Below are 14,929 nucleotides of genomic sequence, written 5' to 3'. Positions count from 1 at the left end.
ACAAATGATAAATAGAAGACAATAATACGAAGTAATTAATGCTTATGTGACAAAAATAGCAATTAAATAATTAATTATTAACTTATCCTAGTTAACACATCTAAAAAAAATATTTCAATAAATATATTGTATTAAATATTACTTTCAAATATAAACCATTGTTGTTTTTATTTAATAAAACGCATTTTTTTTGTAGTACTTATTATTTGAACTTTTCAGTTGAAAATGTCCCTCTGAGGCGGACGAAACCGGTCCTAATCTATTAATTAAAAGTGGAATAAGTACTACAGAAAAATTGCGTTTTATTAAATAAAAACAACAATACAATGCAGATCCACCATGAATTGACAGTTAACAAAATAAAAGAAATATAAACCATAACTGAACTAAACGTGATTTTACGAATCAATTGGGTTGAATATAGTTATCGCCCTTCCAATTGGCATTACAAGCGGCAGGTTGGTTCTGAACATTGGGAGAATAAACAACTGATGCTCTCTATTTCTAAGATAGTTATCAGGGACGCACAGGTCAACACTGCCCAGAATTCTCATATAAGTCGAAAAAAATACGTAGCTAAATAAAGATCTCTTCTAAATTGCAGACTGCAGTATGTAAGCATACCTAAGAGAAAGTCAGTTGGATAAAGCTATGGATATTATCCATCACGCCTCTTAAAGCGGGCCCTCTGGCCAGAATCTTGGGCGGGCCCCCCTACCTATCGATATGGTTAAAGGCAGTCTGACGCTCTCCAATATTGTTTTTCAAATGGTGTTCGAGGTCAAATAAAATTCAGTGTAATTTAGCGATTTTTTGACACATCGAATTATGAAGTTGTCGACTTAATACGTCCCAATAACCATATATTTTAAAATGGTAATAACCCCGAAGTAAACCAGCGCCGCAGGCGACTTTTTGCTATTAGAGAAAATTTAAGATGTGTATTTATCTCATTTATCCGGTCGACTCGTCACGCCGGGCCCCTAGACTAGAGCCCTGTCAGCCCCCCCCTTGTGGGGGTCATGGTATCCATACAACGTGAAGTAAAGGAGTCTCAAGAATTATATAGGGCGCAGGTGATCAAATTGGTAAAGCACATCTGTCGGAATCTTATGGATCCTGTCTGTTGCCACATTTTTTTCAAGGTTTATTTATGATATTTGAAAATTATGTATAGTACGATGAAATTCTCGCTCGCAGTAAGACTGAAAGTTGAAAATATTCCTCTACAACTGGGAGTCAGATTGACTTGAGAAGCTCTTTATTACCTTTCAGCCGATATTAAACATGACTTTTGTTTTTATACCGTTTATTTTTGAAATTACTCTAATGTGGATATTCTATATTCATAGTTTTCTTTCCCTATCGGAGAAAACATTATCGACCGCAGCACAACGAAAATTATTTACCCGGTGTTGTTGACTCTACGAAAATCATATGATTGTGAATATGAATAAATTATTCAGGAAACGAAAACAAAATTACTCGCAACATGAAAGCTCACTTAAAATTCGATCAGCAAACTACTTTGTTTAATTATTTACGAAAAAAGCAGGAATTTTAGCTTCCACTAATGTTTCTAGAATAGCCCGTCGATTATTGAGCGCACAATGGTCAATGCAGGAACAAAACATAATAATATCAATCGTATGAAGTATAAAGTCGTGTCGTCCAGGTGAAACTAAATTACCATAAGTGACGAAAAAAATATTGATCAATGTTTTAAGAAACCATTTGCAACGATTTTTACCTAATTTGATAGTTTCTGACATTATAATAATGTTTGGTACTATTTAGTAATTACGTACTTTCAATAATTCTTCTTTTTGGTCATTTCCTTATGGCTACGGACTGTAATCACCTTGGAATTTAGCCATCTTGTGAGCTACTAAAACTATACACCCTTTTCAAATAATTAATAGAATATTTAATAAGATGAACACTTCAATGTGTGTGATATTTTCGATTATACCAAATGACCAATTAAAAATATCTCAAAATATTATTTTAAAAATGTATGAAAAATTAAATGGCTTGTTATTTATAATATATTTCTAATAAACACCCACGGTAGCCGCGCGGCTGACGCGTTGGACTATAACGCCGTGGGTCTCAGGTTTGAATCCTGGGTCTGGCAAGTACACATATTGTTTTTCAATTTAATTGCAAGTCAGGGTATGGACCTAATAGGTTAAGCAAGTGGCTGACATCCATTTCTCGTAAAAACAAAATTTGTTAATACAAAACCCTACTCTGTGGAGGCCCATATGATCCTATTAGGAACGGACATGGTTGAAAAAAAAATATTTCTAATATAATATCTTTCAAGTATTTAACATAATTAATATAAGCTTTATGATTATATATTTGTGTGATATTTCATCGTATAGATGTTTGAACCAGCTGTCTATAGACGCATGCTAACTATAATTAAAAATTTAGATGAGCTCTTAATTTGGTTACATATTTTTTTCGAGTTATACGTGGTGCAAATAAAACCTATACCGTTCTTGCCACTAATGTTTTGTGCATTATTGTGAACTATATTTGAAATTGAGAGAATTTTTTGTTGTTTGTTCAATGTGAAAAAATCTTTCCTATCATCAATAATTCTAATTGAAATTGCAATAAATATATTCATACAAATCGATTCGGGTACTGATATATTCCACTTGTATGAAAGTAAGTTTAAAAGATAATTTTTACGAGATTTTATATGAAATCTTAAGATAAAGTATATTTATTAGCTCACTTTGTGTACTACTTCCTTGCATTTTTATTTTTCTTTTATCTGTGCTTGTATACTTTTGTGTCTTGATGTGTCTTTTGTTTTTCGTGTCATTTTGTTAACGTCTTAAGTTTGTAATTTGTAATATTTTCTAAATGGAAATAAATATGAATATTTAAAATATAAATTTACAAGTATATTTTCTGATTTTTTTCCATGCTATAAGTATCTTACGTTTTTAATATCGTGGGTTCCAATTTTATTGTAAATACAACTGAATACGAATGAAGGCTTGTTTCAAATCATTTGAAAGGTTTGATTAATATTATTGAAAAATACTAATCAATAATTTTCTTTATTTACAGGTGAATAACAAATAAGTTCTACAAGTCACGGTGATCTACGGCAGCACACATTTTCACCACACAACAACGGTAAGTTTTATTTTGGTACACGTTTGAAACTTTTATATATGTGGATTTTCAGTTTTTTCCTTTTACATTGGCTCTATAATCCATATAATCCAATGTTGATCTTGGCCACCTTACGAGTGATTTATTAAACTTATTAAATGTATATTATCATTCTTGCTTTAAAACAAGATACATATTGATGAAATACAACAATATGTTAATTTCCCAGACGCGGGATTGAAACTTAGGCTGACTTCATAAGCGGACACTTCATCACTTATCCATCACTTATCCATCACGGGCACATTCTCGTTTATTTTCCTATTATCAAAAAGTAAAACTGACGTCATACTGCCAACGTGAAGATCTCTTCATTTAGAATATTTGGCAGGTTTGTATTAGCTTTTGTTACTAATTAAAAAAATTAATATTGTCTTTACGTATTCATCTCTCCCATTTGTACTCTTAACTTAAAGTAATGTAAATTCAGTCAAAACACATTTGAGTGCACGACGACCTCAGTCTAAGGTGACTACTCCTGAGACATTCCCAGTCATAAAAATATGCTTCATATCCAAACATATGGTTCCGTGATACGCCCGATTAAGACCGGGTATGGTTTTGTGGAGACATTAACTTCAATGTCACAAAGTAAATTGCAGAGTTTTAATTTTTTATTAGACAATAGGTTGTATCATTAATCCAGCTTATAATAATCAATTCAAAATAATTCGATGTAATATTATATAAGTAGATATTAATAACAATATTACTAGATATAATTCTGGATTTTACTGGAAAGACCTGGTACCCAATAAGAGTGAAAAAATAAACTGTACTATGAAAACCAACCCCAATATAGTTCATCTACATAATATACTAAAAATGTGAAATATAGTTCATACATAAAATGCTAATATAATAAATACTGTTATCTACTATCTTATTTTTAGTAAATCAAAATTATAATAATATATTATCTTATATATAATCCAGAAAATATTAAGAAACGTTAACTTAACTGTACTTAAGTAGTATGTTTTCTTTTCTTATCAAAACGATTTAAAAGTTTACCACTTAAGTCGCATGCATTTATGACACACGTTCATGAGAATTATATATTCAAATAAAATCCAGATTTATACTTTACGGTTGATTACATAAAAAATAAATTCAAACCACCGTAAAAAAAAATAATAAAAAAAATATATCACAGTCTGGCCATTACGGCTCGTTCGCTCGTTTACAGGCGAAATATAAAATTACTCTGCCTTCTAGGATCGCGTGACTGTCGCTTTTCCGTTTCGCCCTTTTTCTGTTTTCCCGGTATTTTGACTTTTCACAATATTTTCCAGACTGTAAAGTTTCCCCGGCTCTGAGAAAATTTTCCGCCTGCGAACTCGCGGCCAAAATCGATAAGTCGTGAGCTTTGCTATTTCTGCTTAAATCTTAAAATAGTGCGGTCACCTTTATTGAGACGTTGTATTATGTATAAGTTTGTTATTATTAAATGTATAGACCATTTGGAGGATAAAAACTGAGCAAATATTAACATTGTTCGTCTTAAGAGACCACGTGTCGTGTAAAGGTCCGAAAATAAGTAATTTATCAGTATTTTTGGTTTACGCCTGAAGAGTGGAATAGTAAAAAATATTTATGTGACATAATTATTCCTTCCTTTTGTCTCATCTCTTACAAGTATATTTTAAGTTAAACTAATAGCGCGTAAATACGTGTATGGATTTACTTGTACAAAAAGTGTGTATTTTAAGCTATCACGATAATAACACTGTTTACACGTAAAAGTTCTGACTGTATCGCCAATTCCATTCTTCAAGAGTAAGCGTAACACGATGTTGTCATTTTATGGTACTATTTGACAGGTCGTGAATTCGTTTAACCTCAGAATAAGTCTATGCACGGTATAGTTTGTTTTTTATTGGCAGGTTCGCTACTATCGTTCTACTGCGCAGGCGTAGATATTGCACGGTCTAATTGTTGCGTGAAAATTCAGAAGCTTTTGATTTTTTATTTTGATTCATGCATGCAATCTTGCAATTTGCATTAAAATACGTATTTACACGTGCATTTTTCGTTATAGCCGCGATAATACGTACTGTCAGCAGTAAATTTGCACGTATAAACGGGGTATTATATTATTATGGCATTAATGCAATTGGCAAAAAGCAGCCCTAATCTATAGTGATGATGAATTTACGAAGGGTTTAGAATATGTACCATAATTTACGACTAAATAATCTGTAGACTTCGTGCAAAAGATAACAATGTCATTATGCTACCATATCTTTTCTTATTATTGACACCAACATTGTACGATTACAGAGAATATACTGATACCATTTATAAACGTGTATTGTTATAAACATCGTTGTTTAAAATTTGAGGATAATTAATATAACATTCAGTGGAAAAATTACAAAATATATTTTACTACGAGGGTGGGTCAATAATTCCTTAGAAAAAAGCATTAAAACAGTTTTTATTTTTGTATTTTTTTTTTATTTCTCAACATAATCTCCTTGGAGCTCAATACACTTGGTTAGACGTTTCTCAATATTTTTTAAACCGTCAGAAAAATAAGTTTTCGGAAGGTCCTCAAAATAAGCATTTGTCCGATCGATGACTTCTTCATTTGAAAAAAAACGTTGTCCACTTAGCCATTTTTTTAAGTTTGGGAAAAGGAAAAAGTCACTGGGGGCTAAATCTGGCGAATACGGTGGGTGGTCGACCAATTCGAACTTCAATTCTTCAATTTTAGCCATTGATCGTAAACATGTGTGAACACGGGCATTGTCCTGATGAAAGAGGATTTTTTTTCTGTTTAAATGAGGCCGTTTTTCTTCAATTTTGTTTTTTAGCTGGTCCAATAAAGATGCATAATAATCCCCTGTTATTTTTTTTCCTTTTTCCAAATAGTCAACGAAAATAATTTCACGTGCATCCCAAAATACAGTAGCCATAACCTTACCAGCTGATTTTACGGTTTTCGCCTTCTTTGGACATGGTTTGCCTTCGCAATCCACTGCTTTGACTGTTCTTTCGTCTCGGGAGTATAGTGGTGTATCCATGTTTCATCTACAGTCACAAAGCGACGAAAAAATTCATCCGGATTGCGTTGCATAAGCGACAACAGGGCTTTAGAGGCCACCACCCTATTGCGTTTATTGTCGACTGTGAGCAAACGCGGCACCCATCTTGCAGAAATATTTTTCATGCCCAATTTGTCATGTAAAATAGAAATGACGCTACCTTTTGAGATCCCTGTAACCTCAATTATCTCACTCAACTTTAATCTTCGGCCACTTAACACCATATCGTGGATTTTATTGATCATTTCTGGTGTAGTCACCTCTACAGGACGTCCTGAGCGTGGTTCATCCTTTGTTGATGTACGACCACGTTTAAATTCATTTAACCAGTTATAAATAGTTGCAAGTGAAGGAGCAGATATGCCGTGAACTAAATCCAACTCATTTTTTATTTCCTTTGCTGTTAACCCTTTTATATTAAAATGTTTAATAACAGCTCTAAACTCAATTTTCTCCATTTTCCATTTTTCCATTTTCCACAAGCAAATTTTTTTTTAAATGTACGAGAAACACACAACAACCCGACCAATCTGATTGAAACTTCGCAGTATACTGAATCGGTAGTGCCGCTGCATGAAAACAAACCGCTTACAGTACTAGTCGCGCCACCTGTCGGCTTTTCTAAGGACTTATTGACCCACCCTCGTATGTAATGTAAGATAGCAATTAAAATAAATTCATAATCCACGGGTTGACAAAAAAATTATTTGAAAAATTGCTATTATCACGGACGCCTCATGTACCAAAACATAGCTCAATTCTCAAGAAGAATAACGGAGAGTTATTTCAGAAAGATCCGTAAAAAGTAAAAGACTATTATTGGTTGCTAAGGGGTTGGTCCTAGCAACTAAATTAATAATATATACGTGCGTTACTATGGAAATCAAAATGAAATGTCAAAATGACATTTCAGTATTCTATATTAGTTTGTTTGTTTGTTTTTTATTAACTTCATATCAAGTACAAGTTTGAGCATATTGAGCATAATAATTGAACAGAAACTTTAAAAACGTTATATATAAAAAGTTCTTTTTATCTTGTAATTATTTATGCTCAAAATGAATCAACATGAAATAAACAAATATAACTTGAGATCTACAAACTTTGATGTGGCTAGGTATATTATATATTACATTCATTAAATCAATAATTCTAATTTATATAATATATGACGTCATATATTTTTGTCATGATATTTAGACGATGTGAGTGTGCTATAAAATAGCATACATATAATATTATAGACTTTGTAGTCGTTGAAATATTTTCGTAAAATTGTTAGTTTTTAAGTGACATTCAACATTGAAAATTGAAAAATAATCAATAATTAAAATCTGAAAACTGTGTTTTAATGAGTAAAGTTTTCCATGAGAGTTGAATGAAAGTGTTTAAACATAATTATATCTGAAGGGCTTCGAAAGGCTCTCGCATTAAATAAACCTATCAGGGAGGTTTTCAACTCGATCGGACGCGTTAAGTATACACTCCATTCGGTTAATATGTAAAGAGAGGGTTTTAAAAAATCAGTAGGTATGCGTAATGATTTAGTGAAATAAATCCAAAAGCGATTGGAATCTTTTGGCCAGAAGAAAGAATTCAAAGCTTCGACTGTCGAAAGAGGGCGGGGTGTGGAAGCTTGAGGGGGGAGGGTTGAAAGCTCGATTTGGTCGCCATAACGACGACGCCCAAACAAACCGACGCTCACGCGACGTCGGCAAACAAACTACCTCCGCTGGAGGCATGTAGCTACCCGCTTAGCCTGATCGGCGCTCAGATATTGTAAAAGTCTAGATATCCAGCAGTTTTAGCAAATATAGCTTGTATTATATAATATGGTTGTTATTAATGATGCTTTTGATAATTGTATAAATAATTCCGTTGAACAAATAATACAAATACTTGTTTTATTTGAAATAACCGCATATAAGAAGACAGTTTAAGTATTTATAAAGAGTAAGTATTTATAGAAAAGAGTCTGGTATACGTAATTATTATTAGTAATAGTGATACCATCAGTAAAATGTTATTTATTATGATCAAAACTTTTTCATTCAGGTGGGAACGATATTGTACATATTATTAATCTAAAAAACATTATAAAACTAACACAAATGTGCATGACTTTTTAACGACATTTTTTCTTGACTCTCAACACTGAAGTATAAATAAATATTGTAATCAACATCATCAAAAGATCTCGTCTAGATCCTTCCACTCTTTTCGGTTCCTAGCTCTCCACGGCCACGTACATCCAACGAATTTTATGAGTTCATCGATCAACGAGTTTTATGGAATCGCTGTTGTCGTATACTCTTGGTTACCATTGTATGGCTGCATTTGTTCAATGGTTGTCTGACATGTTCATGAGTGACATGTTTAACACATTATCATTTAATTTGCTTGGCTATTTCTACTCGTATCATATCGCATACTTTTGTCTGCCTCTTTATTCATTGGTTTTAATTTGTGGTATGTTCGCGTTATTCCCATCATACAACTTCCGATGCCACATTGCGGCACTCATATTTACATTTAATGGTTAAGACACAATAAAATCTCACTTTGTTTGATTTCTCAAGTTCTTTTCTTTCTTTTCTCAAATTCTCAATTCTCAAGTTGTTGACTGTTTTAGTATCATTGATGAAGATTGCCTTTGGCTTAGCAAATCAGTTTATCTTTACATTATCTTCGATTTATTTACCAGTAAGCCTCCTTTGCGGTTTTTATTTACAAGCTCCTGCAGCCTATTCTGAAGGTCTTCTGGGTCATTCGCAAAGATATTATTGTCGTCTGAAAAGTGCAAATGACTGTGATAATTACTGTTGTGCCAGTCTAGACACTTAAATAAAACTCATAAGTTTAGTCCAAAATTACGATCTTGTGACTTCAAAATTAATTGTTTTCGTTCAATTTTATTTGAAAAATTCTTAGAACGTCTTAAACAAAGTGATGTAAAAATAGGTCCCAAATCAGTTAATGTAATATGGCACACATTGTATCCCCAGCTCATCATTTTTTTTTGATGTTATTTAAGTGTTACGGAAGTAATATTCAAAATAAAGTAAATCATTATCAATGTAGTGAATAATTTTTATAGCTTATGGCATGCCTTCATTACGAAAATGTGCGTCAAAATATTTTTGTTGAAAATGCTAATTTATCACTAATAGCAAAATAATAACCCGAGACGAATTATGCTTCGGCCGTTAGTATTTTGTTCATGTATATACCTACACACAATGTATATGTGTACATATCTATATTATCAGAAACTAACAGAAAATACTTAGGTAAAGCATATTACACATACCTGGGTATTTTCAACTGCTACCAAACTTAGGGTTTGCAATCTCAGAATTCCAAATATCGGTATTTCAGGATCCCGATTAATTTATTCATCACAAAATCCTGATGATTAATTTTGCTGGAAATTCATAATGTACTATCTACCAATACCATGTATACAATTTTCATCTTTAATGTCCTCTTTTGTTAACTAAAGAAGTACTGATATTAAATATTGGTGATAAATAAAATGAAAATAACAAAAACACTGTTTAATTTTATTAGCTCAATATTTTCATTTTTAGTAAAATTTTCCACATTTTATACGCTTTAAAGAAAGCTTTAGAGAAATGGTTAGTTTCCCAAAAAGCTAATCTAATCTAGGTCGTCTCTCTAACTCTTTATTACCACATTTTTTTGATAGAAGACGTACATGCACTTTTTCATATTTTACAAGTGAAATATTTTAAATAATAGCATGGTTTCTCATTATGTAACATTATGTAGAAAATATTCCATATCATAATGGGAAAAACGAAGTAAATATAGTTTTTAAAAAGCTCATTGGATAGCTAACCTTGACATGTTATGGGAATAGAAAAATAATATACTTTAACTGGCTAAATCATTAAAAATATCCCAGTTTTTAATAATCTCGGTATCCAGCAATCTGAAATATGCCACATTTTTGTATTCAGAATTTTTCCCATTCAAGATAATCTTTCCAGTGATCCAGTTATTTCAGTTGGGTGTCCGTGCCACATCTTGCTCTCGATGGATGCGTACATAGTTCGCGATATATAGTAATATCTTCCAAAATTCCGTATTTGAAAATTTTATAGGAATTTTAAATCCCTAAATACTTTTTGTTTTAATTTTAAATCCAAAATAATAATTTAAAGTTTTACCCTCGGCTTAGCACTATATTATGGCACGTAATAAAAAGGTAGTGTTTAAATTCATGTATTTATAAATAATTAATAGGCTACCGAATTCAACATGGCCAGGTAATATTTATATGAATATATTTCACAAGCGATAAGCAATATTTTGCCTTTTACTACCGGGTGATAATTGACACTATACTACTTGTGGGCTTCAAAATCCAGCCGACAGGGTAACTACTAATTTGCATAATTTCTTTTATAAATTATTCCACTTTGTACGCGCAAGCGGAAACAATTTGATCACTGAGCTTTATTTTTTTCAGATTGAAATCATTTCCTTCCATTATATTAAATAAAGGCCCACGAAAATCGTAAATTACCAAATATCAATGCCTAATGCAGGAGTTATCAAGATACAATTTAATCATTTAACAATATAATTATTACTCACATAATTTGACTCTAAAAATAAATAATAATAGCTTGTACATTATGTTTAAAGATGAAACTCATTAATTTATACATACAACTATTTTTACTACGTTTTTCTTAGCTCGTATTCTTGTTTGTCCGGTGGTTGTTTATCCAATACAACTCTTGCAATCGATTTTTAACTAACTTTCCGACTAGCTAGACATTTAAAACTTTTAGAATATATCAGAACACGATGGCAATGCATTATTTTAGTACTTTTAGCCATCTTTAAGTAGAATTGAATTCATTTTAAATTAATTCTGTTTTTAATGAAAAGTTATTTCGGAAGAAATCCGTAATCCAATCCACTATTATTAGTTGCTAAGGGGGTGGTATTAGCAACTAAATTATTAATATATACGTGCGTTACTATGGAAATCAAAATGACATTTCAATATTCTATATTTGTTTGTTTGTTGCAAAATAGCAAAAAAATGATTTGTAATTATTAAAAGGTGACGTTATATTAATTTATGGTATTGTATTGTTAAAAATATCATAAAATAATTCCCCTTTTCAAAATTAATATAAAAATTACAATACCCATTAATTTTATAAAGATTGTTTTAACACAGAGGTATCATTGAATATATACATGAATATTAATAAAAAATGCAGCTTTTTCACATATTTGAATAATACTATATTAACTAGTTATTTTGATTTCAACACAATTTTAACTCAAAGTAATTACTTGACTATGGTTTATTCAATTGAAAATGTTTCTTTTATAATTAAATCGTTAATCTATAATAAATACTTAGAAAATTTGGTGAAAACCATTCATTCGTATATCCATTGTTTTCTTTTTATCGTAAGTAGTACGCATTATTAAATTTCTAATTCAATTTTGTAAAATAAACAATTTATAACAATTTTTAAAGCATTACGTTTGCAAACACAGGTATGTAGTCTCGTATTATTTTGGTCAATTAAAGTAAACATTCGCAACGAAAATTGATATTTAATTTGAAATATGAACAATATTATTTTATAAAAAGACTTAACCGTAATTTGAGAAAATTGTTTTGAACTTTTTTGCAAAGTTCAATTTATTAACACTTAGTAGAGACACTGGATTGTCAATGGTCTGTATGGGAGTTTTCGACGGAAATAAACGATAATACAACACAATATTTTTGTTCTAAAAGCAAACTTTGAACTCAGTGTTAATGCAACTTACATCGTAAGATGATAGCCAGTGACTTCGTTTTTGAAAAATACAGAAATAAAAAAAAAAACAGATGTATAGAATCAAGAAACGGATTTGATTCGATTTTTTTTATTTTTTATTTTTTTTTATGTTTTATGTGTTATTCATTATGTAGATATGGCTGTTGGCAATCGATTTGCATACTTATCACAAAATCGACTTTATCTCACTATAGCTTTCAGGTAGCGACATTTCGAAATCACAAACTCATACTTAATTTTTATTATACATTGGTTCTAATTTTAATCATGTGTCATCATTAAAATATTTTTTTATATCCATCTTGTTCGTTGCGGATAGCGAAAGTAAAGTGCTTTAGTCAAATAACACATGTCTATTTTGATTTTTTTTTACCATATCAGATCCGAATAGGATCATATGTAGAGGTTTGTATTAACAGATTTTTGTTTTTACGAGAAATGGATGTCAGCCACTTGCTCAACCTATTAAGTCCATACTCTAGACTCATACACGAATTGATAAAAACAAATGTGTACTTACTTGCCAGATCCAGGATTCGAATCTGGGACTCACAACGTTATAGGTGGATGCTTAAGCTGCGCGGCCACCGTGGGCGTCTTTGACGTTCTTTGATTAATTTACTCATGAATAATTTTCTGAAACAGTGCGTATTTTCTGTTTTTTACGATGTTGTCAAAGAAGTTAAGATTTGGTTTCTTTGCAATGAAAATGATTTATGAATTTGTATTGAATCTTTCAGCGTTAAAGACGCGCTAGGCGCGTGGCCATTAAATACTATTAGTATGATAATTAAATGTGGTAATTCATTAGTAATTAACTGGTCAGCTGTGAATCTGTTATTAAACATATTCCTTAGCATGCTATATCGTTGCGTATTTTTTATTTCTGTGATAACTTAATAATTGCAAAGGAATATCAGATAAACTGACTAAAACTTTTATATTGTTACACATTGATGTAGACTCATTCGCTGCGGACTTTTTAATTAATATTTAATTATAACATTTTTTAATAACATGCTAATTATATCTAATGGCCACCTGATAGGAAACGCACCAATTGCGTTGGACGCAGTGAATAAAACACATATTATAAAGCTGTCTATCAATCAATCATTAACAAGCTATGAAACAGAAAATATATATTGTTATATTATACTTACTATCACGTGACACAATTTGGGAATAGAGCAAGCACAAGGTCACGCCATTTCCTTTGATCTATTGCTACGTCGTGTATCTCTAGCGGTGTCATGCTTACAGTGCGTATATCATTTATATGCAGATCGATTGAGGGATGGTGAAAATGAATACGTATTAGTTAATAACTTTTTAATAATATTTGAAAAGAAAGACGTTAAGTTATATATTATAACTAGAACTTATGCTTAGTTTGATTAACGTGTATATTTTTCATACAATATTATATCGACTAGACATAAACAACCCCTGTCAAAGGTAATAAAAGAAATCCTCCAAAGCTACTGTCGGGAAATATTAAGTGTAAAAAATGAACAACGATAAAAATAAACCGTTATTATGGATGTAAATTTACTTCCTGTCCACGAAAAGTGCGGCAGTGTAAAAACCGAATGACCGGAAGTGGAGTTTTCTTTCGTGGAAATTTACATGTTCCGGGTTTAGTGGAATTTGGTGGCCGTGTATTTTAGAATGCGTATAGCTGGTATTTATGCTAAATAGATGAATGATTTTTACGTTCTCACTAATAGAATTGGGGATTTTTTACATATAAATTTAATAATTTACGTGTATAATAGATAATGCAACGACATTTTAATTTTGTTTGAGAAAGTTTTATTATGATATGCCATTTATTTTATTCGTCATTGAAAAATAACGACTTAAATTTATTCGATAAAAATGGTAAATGTATAAAAATATATTATTATTATATACTCACGAACTAAATAAAGTATTTGTAGAAAAATATTGGTAAAAATGTTTTGTAGCTTAATCAACTATGATTAAATAATATATTTCACATTAATAATTAATTAGTTAATTAAAAATCATTAGCAAGTTCGAGTAAGTTACATCATAAAATATTGGAGAAATCCGTGATGTCGGTTATTAATTGAAGTAGTAGGTACCTATTTTGATTTAATAAACAAAAATCGATTGCCAATAGTAGCTTGATTTGGAGGAACACTGATGAGCAGGTATTAAAAGGGCAATAATTAAAATTTGCCATAACTAGTATGTCACCTCGTAGCATAGAGGATAATGCGCGGACGGGGCGGGGCGTAAACCCAAAAGATGCAGGTTCGATTCCTGCTGGGTGACTTTGACTTTTTTCTATTTGTTATCATATATTTTCTCAGAAGTGTTTTTCAATTAGTCTTTGCTTTAAAAAATAATCAGGATCATTATTTTATTCTTGATGAAGACTACTCCAAGCTGATTTCATTCCTCTCAGTTCTAGACTTTGCTTCAGCACGTTTCCATAGAACTTAAATATCTCATCAATCAAATTTCTCTCAAATCTTTCGGACATTTTGAACTCTTCAATACCACTGCCCGACTAATTTTATACAGACATTATCATTTATTTGAGTTATCAAGTCACAAATTCCGCTCTGGCAACTTTTTTAAATTAAAAAAATCCGAAAAAAATGTTATTTCATACCTACTACATCTATATATCAAAATTTATTTGTTTATCATATTAATTGATGTAAACCAATAATGACAAGCATCCTAATATGCAAGAAAATGTCGTGTAATTTATAATAAATGGATTTTCTTTTAATTGAAAGCTTTGAAAAAAATCCAAAGCAGAGTTTGCGACTCGATGACTCATTTTAGCTGTGTCTTTTC

The 14,929-nt window shown here is 31.1% G+C and overlaps 1 protein-coding gene and 1 long non-coding RNA gene across 2 annotated transcripts in view; both read left to right on the top strand.

The window, feature by feature from the left end:
• The window catches only part of LOC147077626 (uncharacterized), a 306,465-nt gene that overhangs the window by 116,731 nt on the left and 174,805 nt on the right, over positions 1 to 14,929 (top strand). The gene's annotated exons all lie outside the window — the stretch shown is intronic.
• The window catches only part of LOC147077628 (uncharacterized), a 249,881-nt gene that overhangs the window by 110,571 nt on the left and 124,381 nt on the right, over positions 1 to 14,929 (top strand). The window contains exon 4 of the mRNA XM_085940116.1: positions 3,094 to 3,162. The gene's annotated coding sequence lies outside the window, so the exon portion shown is untranslated. The remainder of the gene's footprint in view (positions 1 to 3,093; positions 3,163 to 14,929) is intronic.

This window comes from Rhyacophila brunnea, unplaced genomic scaffold (assembly GCF_057557595.1).
Source record: "Rhyacophila brunnea isolate RB1 unplaced genomic scaffold, BYU_Rbru_1.0 scaffold_12, whole genome shotgun sequence".
NCBI lineage: Eukaryota > Metazoa > Arthropoda > Insecta > Trichoptera > Rhyacophilidae > Rhyacophila > Rhyacophila brunnea.
Note: the sequence above shows the minus strand (reverse complement) of the source record. Positions and strands in the feature narration are given on the sequence as shown.